Source organism: Watersipora subatra, chromosome 5 (assembly GCF_963576615.1).
Source record: "Watersipora subatra chromosome 5, tzWatSuba1.1, whole genome shotgun sequence".
NCBI classification, from domain to species: Eukaryota; Metazoa; Bryozoa; class Gymnolaemata; order Cheilostomatida; family Watersiporidae; genus Watersipora; species Watersipora subatra.
In genome coordinates this window covers 9179624-9187411 of record NC_088712.1, presented here as the reverse complement: position 1 = coordinate 9187411, position 7788 = coordinate 9179624, and the positions used below count along the sequence as shown (strand labels likewise).

The following is a 7788-nucleotide window of genomic DNA, read 5'->3' as shown; positions in this document are numbered from 1 at the left end:
ACTTGATGCAACGTGGAAAATTGACTACTTCATCACTTATTGATGATACTTTCTGGCGCACTGTAAATGCTGATGCGATGCAGACAATAGCTAGTTAGCTAATGTTTATAAAAAAGAATTAAAGACGGTTGTAGTTTGTTTTGTATGACAGGGTGTCCTGAGGGTGCTTTGTATTAGGGTTGCTTGATGTTTGCTCTGGCCCAGTTGCTATGATTGGCTGGCTAATTGTTGGTGAGTAGGTTTAAAACTGATATGTTTGCAATTATAATGTAATTCAAAATTAAGTTGTTTTAAAAACATAATTACTTAAAGCGGGTATTTAAAAATTGAACAAGCTATTTTAAAACAGTTTTAAAACTTTGTTTTAATTTTTTGTAAATTTTTTTAAAGTTAAGAAAAATAGTTTCCTTATGATTGAAATTTAATAGAATTCCAAGTTATATTTCATGTTTTAAAATTTTAGAAAGTTTTAAAAGGTTGTTAAAGAAATTTTAGTTCAACTTTGAAAAGTGATTTTGAAGTAGTTAACTTTAAGTAATTTAATTAATTGAAATAGATTTAATCATATAGAACTCGCATGCAAAAGGTGAAGCGTGTTTTCAACAATCCCGTGTTGTCTGCATACCCTCATTGCATGGCTGATGCCAGTCCTAGTACTTTCAGTGCCCGTTTTTTTAACTCAGGTATGATTCAGCTCAATACTCTTAACATGTGATAATGGTAGTTCTTTATATAATTTTCTTTATTATATATTTTATGTATTACTGAATCTGACTATTTACGTGTTCAACCATTAGTATAACTAAGCTGTGTCTGTCTCTCCATCGGGGTTTGCTGTCTGAATCTACAATTAGATGTTAAAAAAGTATTGCATCGCAAAGGATTTGAACTCATGACCTCGTATAATTTAGGATATTTTTAAAATGTGGGCTCGGATTGTGAGCTCTTTCTGACTTGTTACCTTAATGTCTAAATGTGTAAGTGGAACAGGGGACCACTAGCTGACAAACTGACAACTAAGATTTCTGTACTCATAATTTAATATTATTTCTGTAAAAAATTGTAAAGGTTTCGACAGACCTTGCAGAATATTTGGCAATTGAACTGGTGAGGAGTTGTGCCACCCTTGAATTGTTGTGAAAACCCTTGGCAAACCTCATTTGGCTTTTTGTACCTAAACGTTTTTAATTAGAAAGTCTTTCAGGTTTCAATGTCTCACAGAGTTCATCGCAGCTTCAATGGCAGTTCTCGGTGGAAATTAGATATCATAATTTCATATCCGACATAAGCCTGTGACAATCCACTTGTAAGACTTGCCTATGCGGAGCAATTCACTTGAGTTTTCTACAACTTGGTAATTTTAGGCGCACTGCTACTAATTATGCATAAACATTGAGATCATTAAAGTTTTGAATTATTTTGCAGATTTTATAAAATGAAAATATCTTGCAAAGCTATTTCCACCATTTTCAAATTCTTTGTAAAAACTATTTTGTTAAATTGATTTCAATGTAGTAAAATATTTTACAAAAATCCAACGCGCTTGTGTAAATTCCAGTATAATAAGGAAATTGTAGCTTATTTGTTCATGAGATTTTCAAAGTATTGTTTGTTAATGTTGTAACTATTATTGGTACTTATGTAATATTTGGAAGCACCTTAAGGTAATTGAAATTAAGCCATTTGCTTGTCATCTATAGAAACGATGTTTCAGCACTAATTTTATAATCACCATTGATTGGCATACAGTAAGTTGGAGATTGCGTATTGTTAATATTTGTCTGTTGTAAACTCAACTCATTTGTCTAATACCTAGTACCTGAAAATGATTGCTTGACTAATTCTGACCATTAATCTAAACCAAGGTTGAGGAGTCTTTCTATAACTTTAATTATTTGTGTCTCCTACCTTGTCTGACATCATTGTTTTATTTGAGAGATCAAATTCTAATCCCTGATATTGACTGCTACTCATTGCAAAGCTATTATGGCATCAGTAACTGCACGCCGTTAATACTTTGTTTCAATATAACTTGTATTGTGCACATTTTTCACTTTATCTCATCTTGCAAATATCTTCTTTATAAATTTCCTCATTGGATATGCTTTGCTCATAGGTTTATCATCTACTTGCAGTCTCAAAAAAATAAATTTTTTGGAGATTTCAGTTAACCCAATGTGAAGCATCAGTACTTGCAACAGCAGAAAAAATACCAGTTTAGTTGTTGCTTTAGATAACGTAGCATAAAGCCAGGTTTCGTTTACATTGTTCGTGGCTTAATTGTCCCCGTGTGTGATTCTCGTTTTGGGTGCGATAGGTCCTTGGTTCAAATCCTGGTGAAGCTGAATAATATTTTTTTAGATTGATATGAAAGGAAACGTTTTACAAGCTTTCTTGTTGCTTTGGAGACACTAACAAAATATTAGAGGTTTTTATAGTTTTCATAGCACTAGGAGTCTTGGTACATTTCTAGCTTTGAATGTAAGAGGTCCTGGGTTCGAATCCTGGTCAAGCCGGTCAAGCTGTATTAAGACTTGGTTCCCTCAATATGTCAACCTAACAATTTTTTCAAGACAATCTTCATTTAGTTACTTACATTTGTACAAAGAATTAAATGTTTCATGTCTGTTTTGAATTAGAATCAGATAGAACTGAAAAGAATGATTTTTTATATTTTTTGATGTAGCTATGTTATATTCCTTTAATGATATCATTAATTTCTGACACGGTAATTATACTATCAATTAAATAATGGTACATGAATGAATGCCCTCAAAACATTTCCGTATACATTAAAGGCTTTTCTAACAGAATAGCTACTCAGATATCATAGCCTGCTAACATTGACTATTTATTAAGATCTTAGGCTAAGGTTTGTAATAAAGCGAGGCATGCGTACATTTATCTGCTATCAACAAGGGCTACCTGACTCTGTCACCGTGTACACCAATCAAAAAGCTCCCACTATTTTATATAGGCTATATGACTAAACACTGAATGTTACAGACGTGTACGTACACACTCTGATAAAAATGATTTCAAATTATTTTTTTCATTCTTATTTTTCATGAAGTCATCCACCCTTTGTGCTTATTTTTTATATAGGTATGAGTTCAATCTTTACAAGTTGACAACTTTAGGGTACATCATATTTTGGAAACTTCCTAGAAGGATTTTCATAGACTATATTGTTCTTGAATCTGATGCTAAATTTGAGTTGTTGGAAAATTGAAAGTTTTATAGATTTCGATTTTGATAGATTATATTGGCAAGTAATTTTTATCAGGGGCCACATGAGAATCTCTGATTTTCTCAGAGAGTCTTCAACTTTTGATGGCATCTGAAGTGTACAATGTTCTCAATCGAATCTTTTGAATATATTACTGATAATAACAAAGGTATAGCACTCTGGGAATAATTACATTACGTTATGCGACATTGTTGCATATTATTACTGAACTGTTATATTAACTGTCCAAATTTGGTCTAAATTGCGCTACCGAATAGCTATACATTTACACATTTTAGAGTCGTGTGCACTCAGTTAAACAGGGTTAAAATAAACTTTGCCATGACTACATTGGCAATGATAATGAACTTACACAATTTTTTAGATTTCATCAGAATAAAACAGTATTTTTCTCTCATTTACAATTGTTGTTGATGTATGAGATGTTCTGATTACCAAAATGTTTCAAGATTAAAATCGATAAAAATTGATTGCGATTAAAACGCTCAGAGATTTCATAATAATATGACTATTTATAAACGGAAACAGAAAAATAAATATTTAGTAGCTATTATCTCTGCTCACATAGACAGGTAGTAATAGACAGATAGATAGGCGGTAGTTTAATAAGACTCATTTGTGTTTTTGTGACGGTGTCCTGTATTTATTTCTTACCGCTGCAATATAAGTTTATGAACAAGAGGCTATATCCGGATTGGTAGCATCAATAAGCCAATGCATTCAGTGTTCTGCAGGTGTAGCCGGGTCAAAGCATCACTGATTCTCTTTAGCCAATTTGTCAGATTTTCTTTGATTAAAATGGTTAATGCAAAGCTTGATGGTCCATATGTGTCAAACTCAGGCCCGCGGGCCAAATTTGGCCCGCAGTGTGATTATAATTGGCCCGCGAGATCATATCAAATGTGCATTAGAGCTGGCCCGCGGTATATACTGTGCCGCTAATACTACAAATCCCATAATGCTTTGCTAGTATTTTGCCGCGCAGTAAAACCCGGCAAGCGCTCCTTACTTCCGTTTACAGTCATCGGACAAATTAATAATCGCATCGGACAAATTAATAATTTCACCCTCCACAAAAATGGTCAAACGAAAGATAGACAACAGGACCTTCCAAGACAGGTGGGAGGCAAATTATTTGTTCACGACTATAAAGGACAAACCTGTTTGTCTTGTGTGCGGAGCTAGCGTGGCTGTAATAAAAGAATATAACATAAGAAGACACCATGAAACGAAACATTATGAAAAGTACAAGGACCTGGACCTAAAGCAGAAGCTGCAAAAGGTGGAGGAGATGAAAAGAAGTCTGGCTTGCAGGCAGACCTTGTTCACGAAAGCAAAATCAAAAAGTGAAGCTGCTGTAAAGGCCAGCTTTATTGTGGCAGCAGAGATCGCAAAATCAGCCCGCCCCTTCAGTGAGGGAGAGTTTGTCAAAAAGTGCATGGTCAAAGTTTGCGACATCGTGTGCCCAGATAAGAAGCAAGAATTTTTAAACGTGAGCCTGAGCAGAAATACCGTGGCTGAGCGCGTGTGTGAGCTTTCCACTAATCTACATGAACAACTAATAAAAAAGGGAAAAGATTTTATTGCATACTCCCTTGCTGTGGATGAGAGCAGCGACACGTCTGGTACTGCCCAGCTGTCAATCTTCATCCGTGGAGTAGACTCGAGCCTGTGCATCACAGAGGAACTTTTAGGATTAAGATCAATACATGGAACGACCACAGGAAAAGATATCTTTGAAGAAGTATCCAAATGTATGACTGAAATGAGCCTGCCTTGGGATAAACTTGTGGGACTGACAACAGATGGTGCGCCCGCAATGTGCGGTCAAAAGAGTGGATTGGTCGGCAGGATTCAGGAGAAGATGCGGGAGGAAAATGCAGGTAAGCTTACAGTTTATCACTGTATCATTCATCAGGAAGCGCTCTGTGGCAAAGCTCTGCAAATGGAACATGTTATGAGCTCTATAAAAGGAGTGGTCAACTTCATAAGAGCCAAGGGTTTGAATCACCGGCAGTTCAAGTCTTTTCTGGAGGAGTTGGATTCAGAATACAGAGATGTGCCTTATCACACAGAGGTGAGATGGCTAAGCAGAGGGAAAGTACTGAACAGATGTTTTGAGCTGTGCGAGGAAATCTGTCAGTTTATGGAGAACAAAGGGAAGGACACAACAGAGCTGAGAGATGAAAAGTTTCTGTGTGAGCTGGCATTTCTCTCTGACATTGTGAGCCATCTCAATGTGCTTAACCTGCAGCTTCAGGGACGGGGCCACGTCATCACAGACATGTGCGCAGCTTTGAGGGCCTTCAAAACTAAGTTGCATCTGTGGAAGACACAGATGGTGCAAGGAAACTTTGGTCATTTTCCGTGCTGCCAAACCATGGCAGCGGAAATTTCTCCTGCCGTGCTGCCTAGCGCACAGTTCGCTGAAAAAATCAACGCGCTCAGCGCCGAGTTTTCCCGGCGATTTGCCGACTTCGAGGCTCAGAAAGGGAGATTTGAACTGCTCAGTAACCCGTTTGCGATCGATGTGGAAAGCGCACCAACCAGCCTCCAAATGGAGCTAATTGAACTCCAATGTAATGACATGCTCAAATCAAAATATGACTCTGTTGGTGCTGCGCAGTTTCCATGTTTCCTCCCCGACACAATGCCTCAATTACGCACCCAAGTTGCTCAGATGCTCTCAATGTTCGGCAGCACATATCTATGTGAGCAACTGTTCTCTATGATGAAGGTGAACAAAACACCTCACAGAAGTTGACTCACTGATGAGCACCTTCACTCCGTCCTGAGGCTTTCCTCAGCTCAGAGCCTGACTCCAGACTTTGACGAACTTGCATCTAAGAAAAGATGCCAGGTATCTGGCTTAGACCAATGTGTAGAGTAAATCAGAGCGTAGCAAACTGAGCTTGAATATATCTGTTTCTTATGCACTTTCTCTACTGCAAGGCATGGTCTGTCAATAGTTGAAATGTTGGATTTTTATCGAATGACATTATTATTTTTGGTTCTGTTGTTGGCTTTGAAAAAGATTTACTTGAAAAAGGAACTGGAAAAGATAAGGGGAGAGACATACTACTTTATTTATTTAAATATGAAATGGATTTCACCGTGTCTTTTATTTCAAATTTAATTTCTCATATTTTTGTAATATAAAGCTTTGGTTGTTCCAAATTCTGTGTTTAAGCAAAACTAAAGTTTGTTTCCATATGAAAAGGTTAAACATTGCAGTTGCATTTAACAATCAGTTGCAGTTAATTTTTCAATAAATATTGACTTTGGCCCGTGACTTTACTTCTCTGCTTGATTTTGGCCCACTGTGAATTTGAGTTTGACACCCCTGGTCTAGGGTATGATTCTTGTTCTGGGTACAGAAATTGGTTTACATAAAGGATTTACTGACTTTCTATGACGCCATGTTTGATTGCATCAACTGAGTACAGACGAATACCTAGCCTTACTTTGCAACTTTGTACTAACTTTCCATTAAAGTTAGTTAAGGAATAAATTTGGAGTAAATATATATTTTTTTATTTATTTTTCATATTTTACTAGCCTCATCATTTTCTGTCAAAAAATATGAAATATTTGAAAACTTTGCAAGTTGAATATTACAAATTCCTTTCTACTATAGAGTCATTGTATGCACCGCAGTCATTGTATGTTAGAGAGTTTGTTTGGTGAAATGCATGTAAGTATAGATTTGACTGTATCAGCTTTATCATTTGCAGGCTGTTGTAATACATACTTACAAGATAGCTGAAACTCAATGAAGTAAGATTAAGGTCGTTCTTTAAAGAAATCTACTGATTTGGCTGCAGCTGGTGCTATCATTGAATGCTTTCCTGTTTGCTTTGAGGTATGTTAAAACACCCTATCACTACCTTTAAGGAGCTTTTATACCACATATATAGTCGTACACTACTCAGTACCTGTGAGGCATTGCAATATTGGAAACACTTCATGTTTGTCATTTACCTGCGAAACTGTTTGCGCACACACATGATGATTGCCATTTTAAAATGACAACCATAAAACTATAGAGAGCATTAAACTATGTACTATTAGACAGCAGATATTAATAGGTCAGACCTCTGCTTCTTACTCATAAATACAAAGGTGTGTACATGAGGCTGAGCTACTTTCATGGTCAGCATTGATTGCCCTAGGCTAAAGATCGTAGGTTGCTAAAACTCTTTGTGGTAAACTAAACTCATATCTCCTACACCTAGCACCTGCAAATGTTTATTAAATGTTTGATTATGTCACGCAATTTAGCACACAATCTTCAAATATCTTGGCAATGAGATCGCGTAACACAACAAACAACATATCAACTGATAGAGAAAAAAAAATGCTTTCTTTTAAGATCAACTTAAAATTTGACGGAACTACATCTTTAATATTAAGGAGTTCTGGTTTAAATTCAGTTTTTGGTGTCTTCTAACTCGCTTGATGTTATTGGCTTATTTTGAGTTAAAATTATAATCCATTCAATGAACTCACTCAAGAATAACTGCCAAGTAATTATGGCA

General features: G+C 36.1%; 1 pseudogene; it reads left to right on the top strand.

Moving 5' to 3' along the window:
• Positions 1 to 4328: 4328 nt before the first annotated feature.
• LOC137396624 (general transcription factor II-I repeat domain-containing protein 2-like) lies at positions 4329 to 6140 on the top strand (annotated as a pseudogene).
• Positions 6141 to 7788: the final 1648 nt, after the last annotated feature.